Here is a 20924-nt window from a genome sequence, read left to right as displayed (position 1 = left end):
GGTTTATCAGTAACCAGTAATTTTTAACTAAATCTAATTCCTAAACGAAGTTATTTATATGAACATAAATAAAACTAAGATACATACAGAAAAAATCTTTGTGGCGCATATAAAAGAAGCCTGATAAAGAAACAAATCATTATTTTGATTATTTTTAAACACAGCAAAACTGTTGTTTTTTTTATATGTAATATAATTCTAAATCTATTTATTAATTAATAATTCAATCACACTATAATTATTTGATAATAAAAATGTTTTTATTGTATTACAAGATGATGAAAAACAGATATAGGGTTATATGAATATTAAAATATAGTGGCACGATGTTTTCACTACTGTTAAAAGTTACCTAAAAACGTCTAAAGCTACATTTAAAAACATCACTTGGAGCAATATTTTTGTGTTATGTATTCATCAAAAAACAAATAAAAGTAGCTAAGGAAAATTAGATTATATCACGTGGTCAAAACATAATTTTGTCACGATCTTTTCTAGACTATTTAAAGTAGCGAAAAAATAGCTAGGACTACTTTTAAACGCTACAGTTTCTAAATGTAATCACTCTGGAAGTTGTCCGAACCGAAGTTACAACTGAAGTCGGCCGAGACCTACAACTTCGAGTAGCGACCACACTGTCGCAAATTTCATATGCTCGCGCGCTTCGTGGCGTGAATGACGTCCGGACGGCGGCTGCTTTCACGTACAGCCGGCATATTTGCGCGCGATTAATAAAAGTGCCATATAATCGCAATTTTTAAATTGTCATATTATTAAAATTACGCTACTGATAATTATAAAAGTTTGTGTGGGCACTCACCAATACAATATCAGTAAAAACTTTTCGGTCGTAAATATTCAATTCACGCAAAATCTTTGTCGGCTTTTGCAAAATGCCATAAGGCATAAAAATGATACTTCAGAATACAAACACCACATCTGTGACTATCCTAGAATTTGTCGCCATCGATTCTAAATAATAATTCGTTATGGTATATAAGAATATTCGAAACGATTTTTTGTAACAAAATCAAGTCCCACTAATTATTTTTTAATTATTTAATTTTATATGAAAAAAATATAATAACGATATCTGTTAGAAGAATATACTATCAAAAATATAATTAATCCCTTTTGGTGCCCTAACATATTCAAAGATGTCAGTAAGAGTATGTTGAAGTCCCCGATAAGCATGTGGTATTATACCTTGACCACGTGACCACGATGCAGCGCTCGATGTGCGTGTTAACCATAGGACGCCTACGCGCATACTGAAATTGAACCGAGTTACTCGTTCTATCTCAGTTTGCGAAACACCATATCATTATCTCTGTCACTCTCGTCACTTAACACGCGAGAGAGCGAAGTATCTCACCGCTCGCGCTCGAAAGAGCAGCTCCGACTTCGGTCCCTTTGATTCGAAAAAAAGGCGACAATGTTCGGAAGCGCTCGAAGCTGGCCAAATCGACTGAATTCACTTTACCTCCCGTTCTCGGTAACCTCGGACAACTTCCTAGAGATTTTAGAGCGGGCAGAACCGAACTCAACCGAAGTAACCCAATAAATTCTCCGTACTTGGCCAACCTGGACCAACTTCCAGAGTGTGTAGTGCTGGCATAACGTTTGTTTTACAAAACACCGAGTGTTGTGTTTTAACCAAAAGCAAAAAAAATATCAAATAATCAAAACATCACACTGGCACGATGTTTTTACCAGACTGTTAATTAACCCTTTGAATAGCTAGTTAATTTAAACACATTTGTTAATTTGTTAGTCAGCACCTTAGAGTGGGTACGTATTTTTCCATAAATATTTTTGTTGTTATTTTTTTGCAATTTCTCAACGTGTAATTGATTTTATATATTTTACTACTTTTTTTGTATTTACCTGACCTTTGATCTAATGTGATCCTAAGGCGAAAAATTAACTAGTTTTATGCAGACGGTTATTAAAAATAGCCTAAACATCTAGGGCTACTTTAAAACACTTAAATATAGCATGAATCTAAATCTAATAATCAATACATGATTTGGAGAAGTATTTTGGTGGCATATTTTCACCAAAAGACTGATAAAATCCAACGTTATTTTTAAACGCATATTCTAAATCTATCTAATCCATCAATTCTGACGATATGAAATTAAGATATCAATATAAGAACTGATTATGTTAATCACAAAAACATATAAAATTATATAACCGGAAACAATAAATCAAAAAAATATGTAATTAATTTTATACATACATATGTATCTCCTTTATTTTTTAGTGTATAAAAAGCACACAATCAAGATTGCATTAGGTAGATACACTGTAATGATAACAAAGTGCTAAAGAGCCAACTGCTCTTTTCTCCTCTCGCATATCTCACTCGCAACTAACAGTAAACAACCATAGTAAAAATAAAATAATAACACGACTCAAGAGCTCAACGAACCGGCGCGACCTTGTCGATATTTTGAGAAGCGCTGAGAGAGTGCATTGTTGTTCGCATTTAGCCGCCCTTGAATATACAACAAGAGGTGAATAATAACGGTGGCGAGTGGAAAGCGTTAAGAATATACACACATAATAATAAAAGCCGAGAGGCGCTCGTAAATATGAACTGGAAAAGCAAAAGTCAGTATCTTGACTTGGGGCATATTTATGTCTTCATTATAGCCATGGGGGATTATTTCTAGAGTCCTATCCGTACTGTTTGCCTCTTATATGCAAATCTGTAGAATACAAGGGAGAATTGGTGCTTTGTTTTTAACCTATCATTAAATGAATACATCGAATCTAACCATATACAATTTAGAATATTATTCTCAAACACTACGTAAACTAAGCCACTAAAAATATTATGAATAGTAATACTAAAAATGAAGTCTTTATGTAATACAATAACTTCTTAGTAATAATTATGTCTAACATAATCCAGTTAAAACGAGCGGTAACAAGTAGTGTAAAATATTTTACTTACATCAGTTTCGAACCGTTATTCCGGAAATGACAATCTGCAACAAACAATAATAAAAAAAATTAAACATCATCGTGAAATAGTCGCACATCGCATGGAAAACTATGGAAAATTTCCATAAGATAAAAGAGCAAATGTACAATAAATAAAACTGTCTTGGCGATAAGCGAATATTCGCAATTGCATTTCTCGGAAAGTAAAGATAAAGAAAATTCCTCAGATAAAGCCTGAATTTGCATAACGAAACTGGTACGTGTTGTATGTGTTTTTTTTACACGTAAAATTTTAATAAAACTAATCATTAAGTTTTGTGTTAATAACCGTGAAATTAAAAATCGAACTGAAGAATAAAAAAAACTGGATTTTACCATAAAAGTAGCTATGGATTAATTTGAACCATTACACGTGTAGCTTTTATATTGCCATGAAGAAGAATAACGCTGTAACGACAAATTGATTGGTAATATATCTCAGATTTGTAAAGAAGAAAAAATTTGTCAAAAGAGATCGTGGGAGTGGCTTTCGGAGTTGTCGTAAAAATCGGATTTTAACGTTTATCTGATGATATGGTTTGTCGGGTTTCCGTTTATGGTGTGTCTACAATGTTATTTTTTATTTATTATACATATAGTATTACAAGCTGTTGATTTATAACTGATGGTTAATTAATTACTTATGTAAATAAAATTAATTAAAATAAATAAATTTCTAAAATAGGCAAGGTCGTTAAAGTGTGCCTTAGTATTTTAATAATTAATTCTTAGTTACCTTGTAAGTATTTTATGTATCATTATTAATTAATATAAAATATGAATATATTAAAGAATAATACATTAGCTATTAAATAAGAATAAAAATAGTATATACACATAACTGAATATAAAATATACTATTTTGACTAAAAATTTAATAAATATTGTAGAAAAATATTAAGGTTTCTCTAAAGATTAAATTTGTCATAAAATATTTAAAAGTTTGTTAATTAAATTGTAAATCAAAAATGAGGAATCGGTGTAAAAATATTATATTGAAAATTATATAAATATATGTGAGAGCTTACAAATATTATGAAATCACAATGTGTACCTCGATAATAAATCAACTATAAAAAACAACTCCATTATGTTTATAGTGTACAATCAAACTAATCTTCGTCTACTTTTTGAGGTCATTTCGTCACTGAAAGACAAACAATGGGACATCTCTCTTAAGAGACGCTTGGCAATTTTTGCAAAATTCCACTATAAAACACAATTGCGGCAATAAGCACCGAACAAACTGTATAATTGCAATCGCATGCCTCCGAGAGAACAACGAGAGATAAAATAATATAAAAAAATATACAAGTGAAAGAGCATGTGCTCTTTCTCGGAGTGGATGCGCCATAAATCACGGAAAACAGCCTCCGAGGCAGGAGGATTAATACTTCTTGCAATAAAAATCGTATTTAATAGAACGGCTCTGTAATCGGAGAACGATCGGCAGCTTTCAAGAAGCTTTCGAGAGGCAATAAACTCGAGACAATAACAGTTAGTAGTAATACGTATTTTCTATGTAAATTTTCTAAAGCGATGCCATAACGAAGCAGAAGAGAAGCATGGTATCTGAAACGTCCCGTAGTGGAGCCATGACATAATTTTTTACAATGGTTTTTGAAGCGATTAAAACGCACTGCTACTGGAGTTCAAAATTAAAATTCAACAGACAAACTATGAGAGTAAATTTATGGATATGTATAATTACTTGTTTTGGTAGTAACATTTTTGACTGGGGTTGTTAAGTTATGCAATAAAAATAAATTTCATATAAATTATGTCAATTAACGCGTTTAAAAGTAGCCTCAATAAAAATGAATATATAGCAACGGACCTATTTTCATAAAAAAATACACGTGCTACTACAAAATTAATATATTTTATATCAGTAATAATTTAATATTGCAAGAAGAGAAATAATCGCATTTTGTAAGATAATAATATTTTCGCGACGCTTATCGGTTAAAAGCGGGAGACAAGGACGAAACTATTTTTGTACTGTGATGTTGGGATTTCGATCCAAATCTAATCAAGTTTTTAAAAATAATTTATCATATCATTTTACAATACAAGCTAATACAGAAAAAATATCTATTCTAAAATTTAATTTTTTTATACGACTATTACTTATTTTTTAATTAGTTGCCTATGAGTACACGTAATGATGAGAATAATAATGATTTCTACATCAAAATATTGCGTATGATTACAACGCCTGTGGCGGCCAACGTATTCATACGAACAAAAAACGAAACTCCTGGCACGGCGAGATAAGCGGTGTCTCATCGATGAGCCGTGCTGTTAGTCATACACGTTCGTAAAGTAGCTGGTTAGTCACATCAGAAGATGGACTATAAATAGAGACTAAAACGCCCCCAGTGACATCACCAGAGGACCCGCACCCTTCAGCTACCACGCCTCTTTAGCTTAATTGATATTACCTTTCAAAATAAATATACTGTAACGTATAATAAATGTTAGAAATTTAAAAAGGTAAATAGCATGTATGACTACTTGTCATGTGAAGCAGTAAAAATATCAAAAAAATTAGGTAGTGATATTTAATATCGAACATATTGTAGGGGTTTCAAAAATGGCAATTAAAAATTATCAACATGAGAAGGTTTGGCTTGCCACTATACATACATACATTATAAATCAGCAGAGCACACAGAATTGCACAATAACCACAAATCAAATGTAATAAATTATTATAATACACTTAATGATAGGGTTTTTGTACGAAATGGTTTCAAAAAACACTGTTTTTTTTTTGTGTTATTTAAATTTAATACTCTTTTTGATTGAAACATTAACAATTAAAAAATAATTATTTAATTTGGTATGGTATTTTCCTCATCTATACATGACATTTAGAAACCATCAAAACGACAAGGTTTGATTCAACAATAAACATACATATATTATAAATTAGCAGGGAACTCAGAATTGCACAATAGCCACGCAGACATTCGAATAAATTATAATTGTACGGTGCTAGGTTTTTTTTAAAAAATGGTTTAAAAAAATTTCACTTGTTTGTTGTATTTTTAAGTTAAGTTTTAAGTTTAAGTTATTACACTTTTCAATTGAAACACATTTTAACTGAAAAAAATAAGAATTTAATTTAATATGGTATTTTCTTTTTAAAGCTATAATAATGGTTTTAAAAAAAACATTTGTTTTGTTTTATATTTTAAGTTAATACACTATTGAAACATATTTTAATTAAAAAAAAATGCTGTGGTCAAAACGACTAGGTCAACAATAAACATACATACATTTTGAATTGACAGAGAACCCAAAATTGCACAATGGTCACGCAGCAATCAATTACCATAAATAGTCTTAATTATCACAAGAAAACGTAAGCTTCTAAACCTATTCAAAACAACATTTATGACCTCGTATTAAATAAGCATTTTTTAAATTATCCTATGCAATTATTAGAGGGTCGCCCACCGTGGGTTTCAAAGTAAATAACAAGATGGACATCACCAATCGAATCATCGACGACCACACGACAGACTCTCAAGACTCGCCAATTCAATCCCAACGTCCAATACTGACATAAATATTTTTGTAGTAAATTATATATTTTTTACAATGTATTGATAAACTATTATCAGTTCTTCCAGCGTCTAACTGACTGCGATGTTTTTTGTATATTGTCTTTCTTCATTTAAATATAAACTACATGTCATAATCTGGCATATTCGATAATAAAAATGTAATTTAAAATAAAATATAAACTATACGTGACTATAGACACCAATTAAAATAATTTCGTAAAAGTGACTTTCAAACTATTTTTTGTACTTTAAAAATCTATAATTATAATCTAGAACCCATAACTCAACTTTAAATCAATGTGATATATAACTATCTGTCGTAATCAATAATATAAATGAAAGTACAATGATAAAATCCTATGTGACTAAAAAATAATTATAATAATATATTAAAACTATAATTAAATGATATTGCATCTAATGCTTTATTTTTTTCTAAAAAATGACACTTTTACTTTTTTTTAACTTCAAACTTTAACACAGTATATTAAACTCCAGGCCACTTGATCATTTCAAGAATATTGTTTTGGTGTTTGATTTTTATTACCTTCTCCACGCCATAAAATATAATTCTTGACACTTCTCATTTCGTCACTGCGATTAGAAACGCCAAGTATTTACATCATCATCAGATGATGAGATAAGCCTCATACTGTTAGGTCGTAATTTTAGCACGTCCCAAGATAACCCATCTTCTGATTGCAACGTAAAAACTGTGTGATTCAAGACACTATACGATGATCGATCGATTCCTTTGGCACGCTCCTTAGATACATTGCAAATCAGTTCATCTCAGAACGTGTGGCTCGGATTTTAATAACCGGTAATTATGGTCTGTGTGGATTAATCCATCTGTAGCTATCTGCCTTTGGATATCTCTGTTCTCAGTTCTATGGGTTCACTTCCACACGCAACTCTTTCACTTTTAGCTATGCTTATTCGCAGTTAACTGTTATGCGTTATGGTCGTTGGAGTCGTGGAAGTACTGTTGGAGTTGTGCGCAACCTCAGATTACTTCCCGTGAGCTGTGAATATCATAAACGCCATAAATAAAAATAAAACTGTTATGAGTGTTTCATAATGATTTAATTAATTAAATGGATATCATAAAATAGCTATTGTAATTAGAGTCATAAGAAGCATCAAAGTAAAATAAAGCTGCTGCGACTGTCATCACATTGGATTTATTTTAGGTACTTAACTTTTAATAATTAGATGTTGATGGCATTTCTATGCCAGTTACAGTTATTTATTATTATTATTATATATGAATGTCAAAGTATATTCCATGTCTATATATTTAAAGGCTAAAATATACTTAAATGGGATCCGTTGCGGTTCGATTATACACAAATGACGTCTCTATACAACAACGGCTCATAACACGTTCCAAGTCCATCAATCAAACTCGGAATCTATTACGATTCGTTTCCATTCACAATACAGTTATGTCGAATTGACCCTTCGGTTCGGTATGGAACCGTTTTAGAACGCGTTCGGCAAATTAACGATACTTTTTTTTAATCGCCATTAATCATCCGCAGTCCAAATACGTCCTATGGTGTGTAACCCTGAAGGCTGTCTAACGGTTAATGCGCGAATTCTTAGAGTTCCAGCGTGGATTGTTAATTAATTTGGTAGATTAAGCAAAATTGACTTCAGAGCTCTTAATTGATTGAGGTGCTTTTGGTAATTAACGACGTTGGAATTGAAATGTGTGAAATAGAATTGAGAAGTAATTAATATCAAAATTTTATGAGTAATTAACTTCACACTATTCAAAGGACTATACCGAGAAGCATACACTATCTAATGGGGTTAGTATGGACATTTGCAAAAAATATTTATATAATAAAGTTATGAATGAGATCATCGCCGATGGCCAGAGGAATGTGTTGCTCTTGCAACCGCCATGTCACGGTTGCTCCAGTGTCGCCTAGCTTGTAACTAAATAAATCGGCGCTCAACAAAATGTTTTTAGAATTAAGTAACTTTTATTCACCTTGAGATTGAAAATAAATCGTTGATTTAGGTGGCAAATCAATTCATCAAAAGTATCCGATTCGTTTCAAGTAAACAATCAAGTACCACAAAAAAGTTACACACATAAAAGAGTGCTTATATAGGCATGTTCCATTTTTTAACGTATACACACCCATCAAAGGATAATAATCTAGCAACACCTCCACCTCTCAGTACCGCTAACGTTTCGCCATATACACCATGTTTTTTATCCATCAGATAAATTGCTCGTCGGCGCGAAAAATTCTTGAACGCACATGGGCGTCATTCTCGAAGAGCAGCAGCATCAACACAATGGGCTCATTCTTTCTCGGTGCCATAAAAAAAGAGCATCAGAAATACTACGGATGACCATGTTCGGACGGTTCGACTTTTTGTATGTTGCGAATTAATACAATGTTGATCAATGATCGATCGACTCGGGGCGACGGCCTCAAAAACGGTCCGCTTTGTAGGGCAGTTGGGATGTGAGTGAGCAAGGAGTGGCCGCAGCTGGGATTAGGGTCGTCGTCCTCGGCTGACCTTGCTTTTCTGTGCCTTATGATTGGATATATAGCCATACTAAAACTATATGGCAATAGCGCCTTTGAGGAAGGTGTCAGACCAAATCATATTAGTACATAAAATACCGTTCTTCTATATGTATAAAGAGATTGTATGCAAAAATACCTCTCTCCAACACATTTTTTTAAGAATTTTCCATGTGTTTCCTATCTAAATTATCTTTGAAAAGTTAAAGTAAAAGTATTGAAAGCTAGATAATAATGATATGGGTTTATATATAGGACACGCGTTCATTTGGGCGATGAACACTGCATAGCTATTTCAAAGACAATTTCTAATCAATATACTTTAAGGTTTCCAGCCCTAAGGAGTGTAATTTCGCAGCCAGAAATAGACGTAGAAAGCTGGTAATAATTTATTTAGTATTACTTTTCTCCGAGCACTAATTGATAAGCTGGCGGAGAAATGTGTGCCGTTCTGAAATTTGTCTCTTAGTGTCTGATCGCCCCTTAGAGACCAACCTTTTGTATCGTAGGTTGGGAAGGTCTCCAGCGAATCACAACCATACAGAGATTATTCAACCAATTGTTGCGTTCGTTTATTCGACCAATTAAATACATATATTCATGAAATTTGCTAGATGGACATTTCTAATAATTATACGAAGAAGTTCCCCACGATTATTATGTACCATATGGTATGTCAGGACACTGCATATGGTATGTCAGGACACTGACATAGCATATGGTACTTATATTCTCGATAAGTTTATCAATAAGCTTGGAAACTGCAGTATAGAAAGGGTTTTAATAAAATACCTCAAACTATTCTCATAAGCTAAGAAAAGTTCATCAAATACTTTACAACCACACAAATTGCATTCCTCCCCCCCCCCCCGCCACCTTGAATTTGCCCAGAAAAATGCACGTCATTTAATTAAACACTGTGAATCCCAATAAAATAATAAAAAAGTAGAAATGACGTCCCTGTTTCTAAACCATAAATTCTCAAGTTAACCCTCAAAGAAAATCTAAAAAAACAGTCTAGAATCTATCCCGAAAATATTTTTTAAAATATGACATTTCAGTGAAATTATCGGAATACATTTTCACTGGTAGATATATATTTTCACTAGTGAAATATTTATTCAGGTGCTAGTAAATTATATGATTTTAACTTATCCATACGTAATGTTTTGTCCAAAATATTGGATTTTATAAATTTTTTGATTGTCTCGTCGTAGAAACAAACATACAAAAAAATTATCATAAACATTTATTGTGAATTGAAAAAATATAAAAAATGTTCAGCAGTTGCAATCAAGAATAAAATATCAAACAATCACTTATGTTCAGAATTTTCGTGAACGCAATTTTCGTTTGCGCAAATAAGCTAAATAAATTAGTAAAATAAATAAATAATAAATAATAATAGTTTATTTCTTTATTATTATTTTATTCCAACATATTTTTAGCTCCACGTAGCTATCGCTGAAAACTCGTGCCAAAGGAGCGCTGACATCCTGCTCAAAACAGGTTAGAATAAGGGACGCGATCGCGAATCCTTAGGGCAATCGTCTACAAAGATAGATCATGATTTTTAGAGAAGACATAAAAAATAAGTGAAGTGTTTAAAAGAGCCATTAAAAGATTTAAAAACGTTTTAAAATGGGATGAAAGTAAAAAAATTACAAAACAAAGTCAACGCACAGAGTAAAAAATAAGTTTTGATAAAGCAATTGAAAATAATCAATCAAAAGTCTTCACGCTTGCACCACCTCGGTTTTTAAACCAGATTAAATACTTGACACACACTTTGTTTTTACATAGTAAAAGCTGAACCATACCGAGTGTTTCGTTTGTTTCACGTGAAAGCCCCCTTTTAATAAATATTTTTTGAGGTTATAAAATTCAGGCAGAAATGATCCGTGCCATTCTCTACATTCCCAGCATTAACGAAAATGTAAAAATATTTATATCGAGTAGAAATTCCGCTATATTAATTATAAAACGTAAATAACAGTTCTAAAATAGTAGTTTTTAAAAAACTGTAGGTATATTTAATAATACACGTACTAAAAATAAGATTTTATAAAATACAAGAATATTTTCTAGTAGTTTAATATTTTTTTATTTAAATATGTATGTGTATTAATTTTAATTTATAATACTTTTATTTACTTCCCGTTGTTAATTTAACAACATACTAGTTACCAATATTGTAGTATGTATATATTATATATACGATTGAATTTATCATTTACAAAAATAAACTTATTTTTTTAAAAGATTCCATCAGCTTTTCTGACCAAAATTAGCTACTGGACCACTCGGTCTGAATTCCCCGTTGGTGATTCACACACAGGTTCGCTTTTCAAGGAGGCGTGATCACTCATGATCCCAGGAATGTTTACCCGTGATCTCCAGACGATCATGCCCTCGATCCACGACCGCAAATGGTATGCTCACGTATTCTGGACACTGGTTTGTTCCATAATTTGATCTCAAAAAAATAATAAGCTATGCATATGCACGTAGAAGGTACTGTTTAGAAAGCGAAAGGCTCTAGCTCGCCATTATGGGAAACGTTTAGCGTAGGAAAAAATACAAAAAAAAAATAATAATTAAACCTATTGTAAGTGAAAGTCGAAGGGTCTCGTTTGGCGGACCCTTTTTATGATTCAGATGTATAGATGATTGATTGGATTTTAATTATGTCCAATTTTGAAAATTCAATAGTCACGCGTTTCGAATCGAGTGCGTGAGATTGCTCGCAGATATGATTGACAAGCGTTGGAAATTTTGATGTGGAAAAAATATCTAATAAACGCCTAGATGTTATTATTGGTTGGTGAAAATGTGACAAAAAAACGTACGTAATTTGAAGTATTAAGCGTTTTTTGTACACATAAGGAATCAATCATTATATTGAATAATCACATATGTAAAGGCGAACGAAAATGTACGTACATTGCTTACCACTACAATATATATATATATGCAAAATATAAAGTACATGGATTTATATGTAAATAAAATGATACAAATCAGCATATAAATATTATCTTTGTGGCACTAAAAAGTGCTAATGTTATATGAATAAATTAATACAATTTTATGAGATGATATTATAAAACGATTTTTTCGATTTTTGTTTTGGGTATGTGAGTATGAAACTCACTTTACTGTGTTAATTATTAATTTAAAAAATCAAGTCCACCCCTGGCTTGGTAGTCCTTTTGGTACCTGGAGCCGAGTTACCTGAGAAGGCCGGCATCCTGCAGGGTCAGGGTCGACGGCCCCCTACTCCTTCGAGTCGCCTCATTACAAAAACGACAACCACACAAATGTTTGTACACAAAGATCATCACGCCTCTTTACACACGAGTGATAGACGTAGAATACGCGCCAAAAACAGCTGGTATTATACTAAAATAGGGACATTTGACATCACTAGATAATCTTCTTCTGAATATGCCCAATGATCTGGTGCTATAACGCGCCACGATTTATACGCCAATATGTGTTATTCGTAATATCCTTTTCACTCTCCAAGAACAAGAAAGAAGACCTTGAGTAGTTGGAAAACCGATTAAGGCGATGTTAAACCAGTTCAAACTGCAATTAATTACCGGAAGCTTCGCGGCCGAAGCTCGTGAAGAAAGCTCAAATTGCACATCATCACGATGGATGGATCGTAAAATCGTGGCGTATGATTTTCTGCAATTAAGACACCCACGCGTACTGCTAAAATATATCATAGTTTTCACTCGATCGTAAATTCAGTCTGCGTCAAATGTCCATTGTCCAAGTCGATTTTTTCTCGTGAAAGTTTTCGACATGCGGAATTTTGATTTGTGGGTGAGTCGAATGATAATGTGTGCGAAGAGAGAGAGAAAAAAAAACATTATTGCTTTGAGCTTTTTTCAATGGTCGTATCATTACGCCTTATTTGGATTTAACGACCGTTTTGCATACTTTGGTAAGCGTGTTAGAGATTATGGCTATAAATACAAATTTATCGACAGGATAAACATTTTTTTTATGTGAATGTACTATATTATATGCCAGAATATTAATTATTAATTATCGGTATGTTTCTAATAATATATGTACATATATAATTATAATGAAATTTGCGATAATTTTGAAGTTCATCCTGCTGTTTCTACGACCCTGCTATGCTTCAGCTTCAAAGCTTATAATATAATTAATTAGCAATATTTATAGTATAATCCATATAGTAATTTTGTATTACCAGTGATTTTATATTTTTACTGGCGTATCAGTGAAATTATATCCGAATACATTTTCACATGTACAGCTGTGGCTAATTGAAAGTTTCATAGGCAATATTTCACGAATTCTATTATTAAAATGTATACTTTCTTTAAAACTTGTTCTATTGTATTTTTTTATGATCAAGTGCATCTGTGGTAATAATTTACAAGATATTTTAACTTGTAAAGCCTCGGTTATGTAAGACAAACCCAAAATCATGGAGAGATCTAAACAAATGTCGATCACGGTAAAATCTAAAATAATAGCATATCTCGAAGCAAATTTCAATTCTAGAGATAATTAGTGGTTCTAATATTCGAAAATTTATTAAAAAATATCGCGAAACAGGAATTTCGCGTCGGAAGCGTACGACGTCTGCTCGAGAAGGCATCATAAAATATATCGATTCTAAACTGCTGCTGAAATACAAACAGAATTTCAATCTACTTCAAACTCGAATAGTTCGAGACGGACAGTGAAAAGACGTTTGGTTGAAGCTGGATTTAAAGCGCGAAACAAAAAAAAAACACTATTTACTGAGAAAATAAAAAAAATCGCATTGAATGGGGAAAAGCTCATCGCCATTGGACCGTCGAAGATTGGAGAAGAGTGCCTTTCCAAATTTAATCTGTTTGGAGCATATGATAAGCGACTGTGCGCCGTAGAAAAAGCGAAAGATTTCATTCCTTATGCATTAATCGATTCATCAAGCACTCACCCTGTGTGCAGATCTGGGGGTGCAGCATGACAGCTTATAGGTTGCGCTCTGTAAATTTCGTCCAGGGCACCATGAATGCAAAAATATATAAATTGGTTGTATAAAACTACTTTATTCCAACCCTTGAAGAACTTTCACAACATACTGCTGAGCCTATTTTGCAAGACGATTCTGCGCCATGCCATCGAGCTTGTTCTGATCTATAGATTAGACACTTCAAAGAGATAATGGGAATCACACCATTAACATGGCCAGGAAACAGCCCCGACCTGAACCCAATTGAAAATTTATAGGCAATCATAAAACAACTACCAAAAAAACGGTCAAAAAAATTAGCCGAGCTAAATACCATGGAAGAATAAATATTACACTACATATCATGGAAGTGTGGGAAGAGGAGATCGATCTTAAAATAAGATTAACTGTAAACAAGCGCGCGGTCAGAATCGGCACTTTTATTTCGACCGTCTAATAAACGCACAGTATTACATATATTTGAAACTTTTTATATGTGTAGTAACGCTGAGTATTAAATACTTAACAATGTACACCAATGGATGTAGTAAAAAAGTATAGAATACATACAATGAAAAGTATAAGTTTTGAATTATGAATTATAGTCTCAATATTTGTTACAATATAAATATTTATTAAACATAAACAAATAAATCAAAAACGAGCAGCGGTACCTCTCGCTAGTGAGGGACCGACAGCTAGTTTATGCATACATTAGTATATCTAATTAGTTTATAAAGATATTTGATAAGATCTTAATAAGAATATATTGAATAATTTGTATATATATTAAATGTGAATATTAATTTAATAGAAAATATTTAAAATATGTATATTTAAAAATCTAAAACAGGTATTTGGTCAAACTCATATTTCATTTCGTGCCACATTGTGATTTTATATTGAGCTTCATAAAAAGAAGGAAAAGGTCAACCAAATAAAATATTTTTTTGACGCTTGTTCTAGTATATATGTATGTACATACAAACAAACATATTAAAAACATAGTAATATGTAGTTTATATGAAGATATTAACCCTTTCAGACCTGGTGTTCATAATTATGTACATCAAGTTCATTATTTTTTTTTATGAACTTGGATCGATATTTTTTATTCACACCTAATTTTTTTAAGTCTGGCAACATTCATTAACCTTACTTAAAATTTACGTCAGCTTGTGTCGAGTTGTTCCTGAGATATTCGGTAAATTAAGACATCATGGCCGAGAAATTTTCAAAAGTACAAGGTAAGTGTATTTAAATTGATTTTTTTCACAGAACTTATAATCAAAGTTTTAAAATATTTACATATAATAATGTAGAAAGATTACAGTTGATTTATTATTATTATTTTTTGTTTCCTAAAAACATTTTTTTTTAATTTACGATCAATTAAAAATGATGTACATAATTATGTACAAATAGTCCCCATGGTTGCAATATAAGAATTAATATATTTTCGATAATGTTTTTTTTTGTACTACTCAATCGTAAATTATGCACTATAAATAATCAATTACTTATAAAAATAGCTATTTAAATATTTTTAGAAAGAATCTACGACCCTACAAACGAAAAGGATATGGAGGAAGTTTACGAATTACTTGAAGATTCTGATTTTGGACTAGATGATGACGAATTCGAAGACATGGACACTGAATATGAGGCTACATCAAATATAATAAGAGTAGGTGCTGATCGCATGGATGCAAATAATATTCCAGCAGATAGACACGACATTGAAATTAGTAACACTGAAGATAACGAGTTGATAACTAACAAACAAAATATTAAATGGCGGCGTAGAAATTTTGAAAATCCAAACATAACTTGGACTGATAAAACGAACTTGAATTATACTGATATATTGGATCCGATAAATTATTTCAATAAATATATAAATGAAGAGGATTTTGAAAAAATGGCCGAATTTACAAATTTATTTGCAATTCAAAAAAATTGTAATAATTATAAAATGTCAGATAAAAATGAAATGAAAACACTTTTTGGACTACATATAGCAATAGGAACTTTAAAGTTGCCTCGAGTACGTCTGTTTTGGGATAGATCTCTTGGTATTAATTTATTTATTGATTCAATGTCAAGGGATAGATTTTTCCAATTGAGGAGTAATTTACATCTTGTAAATAATTTAGAAATACCTGCAAATAATATTGATAAACTTTATAAAGTACGTCCAATATATAATTCAATTAGAAAACGTTGTCTTGATTTACAAAAGGAAGAAAACTTATGCGTTGATGAGCAGATCGTGCCTTTTAGAGGGCAACTCTCAATAAAGCAGTATATAAAAGGAAAACCGTCACCATGGGGAATAAAAATTTTTGTTCTTTGTGGAAAATCAGGACAGATGTACGATTTTATTATTTACCAAGGTAATACGACGGAGTTAGACTGCAACAAAAAAAAACTCTATGGTTTAGGAGCATCGGTCGTGCTTCATCTAACAGAGAGTATTCAACAGGAAGGGCATAAATTATATTATGATAATTATTTCTCTTCATTCGATTTATTAAAAACATTATACCGCCGTAAAATATACGCTGCAGGAACAATACGAGTTAACAGGTTTGCTAATCCTCCATTACGATCCGACAAAGATATGAAAAAAGAAACGAGAGGATGTAGCGATGAAGTTACAAGCATAGATGGTGAAGTAGTTTTAGTCAAATGGCTGGATAGCCGTGCAGTTACACTCGCATCAAATTTCGTTGGAACTGGTGCAATTGATGAAGTTGAACGTTGGGAGAAAAAAGAAAAAAAATACATCAAAGTAAAACGTCCTGAAATTGTAAAGCTATACAATCAATCGATGGGAGGCGTCGATCTTTTAGATCAATTGATAGGGCTTTACCGAATATCTATTAGATCGAGGAAGTGGACCCTTCGATTAATTTTTCATGCGGTGGACTTGGCAATTGTAAATAGTTGGTTAGAATATAGATGTGCAATGAGAAAATTAGATATACCACATAAAAAACAATTAGATTTATTACATTTTCGGATGCGTCTTTCTGAAAGTCTTGTAAAGATGGGCAAATCTAATATTTTATCTAATAGAGGGAGACCAAGCAAAAGTTCGCCATCACCATTAGCAAAGCGATTAAAATTTGGTCAGGAAGTACGTCCTATATCGGAAATACGATATGACATGACAGACCACATGCCATTTCTCGATAATAACAAAGAGGGAAAAAGATGCAAAAATAACTGCAATAAGAGGACACATTTTTATTGTGATAAATGTAAAGTACATTTATGTCTCACAAAAAAACAAAATTGTTTCGCCTCGTACCACCGCAAGTAAAAAGTTTTATTTTATTATCAATATGTTTTAAAAATAAGTTTTTAATTGTATTATAGTATAAGCTATAAAAATTATGTCTGTGTGGAATTTATTTCATTTAATTATTAAAAAAAAACTGCATCGATTTCATTACATTGTGACGCTTGAGACGGTTTGTACATAATTATGTACATATTTTTTTTTATAGTAAATATGAGAATAGAAAATTTATTTTAATGTTTTTATTTTCCTTAAACCTAAATGAACCCAAATATATCAAAAAATATTTTTTATCGCACTTAACAATAAATCAGGTCTGAAGGGGTTAAAGAATAGCTGGCGCCTAAACTGTGGCATGTTTGTCCAGTAGCAGACATACAGGTATAATTAAACACGGTCAATATTTATTCACGTGATAGATGCGGGTGTTGATAAAAAATCCTAAATGATTACAGGGATAAATCTGGATTTTGAGATGCGGGTGGCGTCTGTTAGACCGCAAATAAAGCATCTCGGGATTTTATATAAAGTGAGCAAAATCGCTTCTGAAGTAACCGACAGATTCCGAAGATACTGACTGATTGGCTAATATTTCTCCAGTCACGCGAGCGATTTAAACGTATAGAATAAAATTATCTCTCAGTAATGTGTAAAAATAACCTTGTGCATTCTTGAAGTGTTTGCTCGAAATATGATCAATTTTAAACCAAAAGCAGATGTTTGCCAGTTGGTTCAATTGAGTATGTTTGGGCAAGACGAAAAACACATGACTTTCCATGAGCGCGTGCCTGGAATTTTTGCATAAAAAGTCATCGTTTACTTTAAAATACACTGATGATTTAAAAACATTGTGTTAGCAAACACGTGTATGATTAATTTGCAAATGATGATTGTTTATATACATATATTGCTAAAAGTGTCAGTTTGAATGACTCAATTCTAGATTATATATATGTATATGATAATAAGTACCTGTTTTGTAAGTAAAGAGAATTTACAAACTGAGGTATAATAATTGTTAATTGCAATTATTTTTATCCTCTTACAATTATTTTATAGTAACAGGGAGCATTTTAAAAATAAAGGCATTTATATAATGAATTATAAAAAACCTTTTTTATATTATATATTTTTATTAATGAAAATATTTTCTACAGCTACTACAGTATTATTTATTTATCCCGAATCTTCCGTTGCAACATGACTTAGTACGAAACAACGGTGTAAACACAATCAACAACTACTAAATAAAAAGAGCGACACCATATTGAAATCCATATATTTAAATCAGTGATATATATTTCATTTATTATGAACTAATATTACAGCATACAATCTATGTACAACCTAGCTGTATTATATTTAATTTATTCATCACAAAATTTAACCGTGAGATTAGAAAAATCTAAGAAAACATTATCTGTGTTGATCGATCGGAATAATAATTATATAATAGCCACTAATTTCAAAATACAATGTTTCATATAGGATTTGAATCTAGGTCTTTCAGATATTAATAATTGATTTATAAGACTGATCTATGCATATTCTGCCAATGCGCAAGCTGTTCATTTTGTATACGTGTGTGTATGCAGTATACAGGTAAATTTATTGCACTATAAAAATAAAATCAATTACCTTTCAAATTCCCAAATTTTGATTTATGACAGTTTTTTAATGTTTATTGTTATTGAAACGGTTTTATTTTTCAAACATTAAATTTTAATAGCTTCAACTGGCAATAAAAATCAAAGAAAAAGTATACAGCTTTAATTTTATTAACCATAGTAAACGGTAGGACTTTAAATAAATATTATTTTATATGTTGAATAAATTAAAATAATAAATCGCTTTTATTCTTTATATTTGAGTGTTTTTTTTAAATAAAAACAATGCTTGTATTTACATGAAAAAATAAAAGATAACATATGTTTTCTAGACTGGAAGAAATAAGTATGTAATGAATTCGAATAGCATATTTTATATAAACTTTTTGTGATTATCTAACGACATATTTAGTATATGTATACATTACGTTTTTTTTATAAATGCTCAATTATAACTAAATGTCATGGAAATTCGACATTTTTGTGAGAAGTACTCAAGTGTGGGAATCAGACACCTCACAAATTGCTATAATAATATATCAGAAATGCCATAATATCTCCTCAGCACCTCTCGAGAAAGAGCAGAAAGAGGCAGTAGTAGTGCTTTGAACTCTGTCCACTCGAGCCGCGCAATTACTTAGCTATGCGTACAAATGCTTGAAGAATCTCAAAGAAAACAAACTAAGAGAGAGACTTTCAATGACTCGCAACGAGTGAAATCGAAATTTGGCGCCAAGTCTGGATAGGATACGAACATGTGGTGGTTTGTTTGGATAAATAATTAACCGGAAAATGGTTAACATTCGTGCTTCTCTTATAAATGTATTATATAATTATCAGCGGCGTTATTTCATTGCAAAAAACGAATTGTGAAGAAGATCGTTTCCGAAGAACAGCACGAGGAATCCGCCATTAATTATTTACAAAACGGAATCAAGATCTAAATCAGGCGTGACAAACCAGTTTGATCGTTAAGAAGTATCTCTTCTTTGTATCGTTCAATGCTTCAAAATGTCTTGCAGATTGTGAGATAACATTTGAAGACTTGAAGATAAGACGACAAGTAAAACAAAGAAAAGTTTAGGACCAGACATTAAAAATTAGTCAAAAAATAAATAAGTAACTTTATTAAGACATAAATAGCTTTTAAGTATGGTTAAATATGATAGATTAAACCTAATTTCAAAAGCATAAATTAACATTGTAAAATAAAGGTATGACGGTTTTTGCAAAAAAATTAAAAAATTCGAAAAAATGTTTTTTTTTTTGTTTTAAAAAAAACAATTTTAAAAAAAAAATATAATTTTCAGCTTTTCAAAATCACTCAAAATCTTTAGAACATTCACTTTGGAATAGATTTTTTACATCAATTGAACATTTCTAAATTTACTAAGAAATATTATTTAATGAAAAACCTTCAGTTTCCCTAATCTGTAGAAAAAGGTTATCAACAAAATAATTTTTATTTTATTGTAAAAAAAATAATTTATAAAAAAATCAACATTTTGATTTGAAATTAAACATTGTGACAAAAGTAAATCAACATTTATGTTATTTTGCAGAATCTAAAAAAACATATCAATGAAAAATAAATAGAATTTTTGTATAGGTTAAAGCGACGAAATGCACAAATTAGTGCACACGGTATTCAATGTGTTAATATGACTCGAAGATTAAATTGAAATTAAAACAAAAATATTATTATTGGACATTTGAAATGAAAAAAAAACAAGAAATAGTCATGGGTTGCGCAGTTAAAAGTAGCCTAAACATATGTCAATCCATGTCTTTAATAAATCATTTACAAATACATGATATTATGAATCATATTAGTATCATTAGGTGATTTTGTAAGGCTAAAAAAATGTAATGACGTATTTTAAAGTAGTCCCATGTTAATAT

The 20924-nt window shown here is 31.2% G+C and overlaps 1 protein-coding gene and 1 long non-coding RNA gene across 4 annotated transcripts in view; one reads left to right on the top strand and one right to left on the bottom strand.

Annotated features, from left to right (window-relative positions):
• smash (smallish) overlaps positions 1–20924 on the bottom strand; it is a 180121-nt gene that overhangs the window by 92299 nt on the left and 66898 nt on the right. For 2 of the 3 annotated variants that reach the window (XM_088205662.1, XM_088205664.1), the window contains exon 3: positions 2966–2999. The exons of the other annotated variant lie outside the window; for it this stretch is intronic. The gene's annotated coding sequence lies outside the window, so the exon portion shown is untranslated. The remainder of the gene's footprint in view (positions 1–2965; positions 3000–20924) is intronic. 3 annotated transcript variants of the gene reach the window in all.
• LOC148238214 (uncharacterized) lies at positions 15226–16966 on the top strand. The gene is made up of 2 exons (XR_015808879.1): positions 15226–15355; positions 15659–16966. It is a non-coding gene; the product is annotated as an uncharacterized LOC148238214 (long non-coding RNA).

This window comes from Plectrocnemia conspersa, unplaced genomic scaffold (assembly GCF_051122295.1).
Source record: "Plectrocnemia conspersa isolate PC_06_02 unplaced genomic scaffold, ASM5112229v1 ptg000002l, whole genome shotgun sequence".
Lineage (NCBI taxonomy): Eukaryota > Metazoa > Arthropoda > Insecta > Trichoptera > Polycentropodidae > Plectrocnemia > Plectrocnemia conspersa.
Note: the sequence above shows the minus strand (reverse complement) of the source record. Positions and strands in the feature narration are given on the sequence as shown.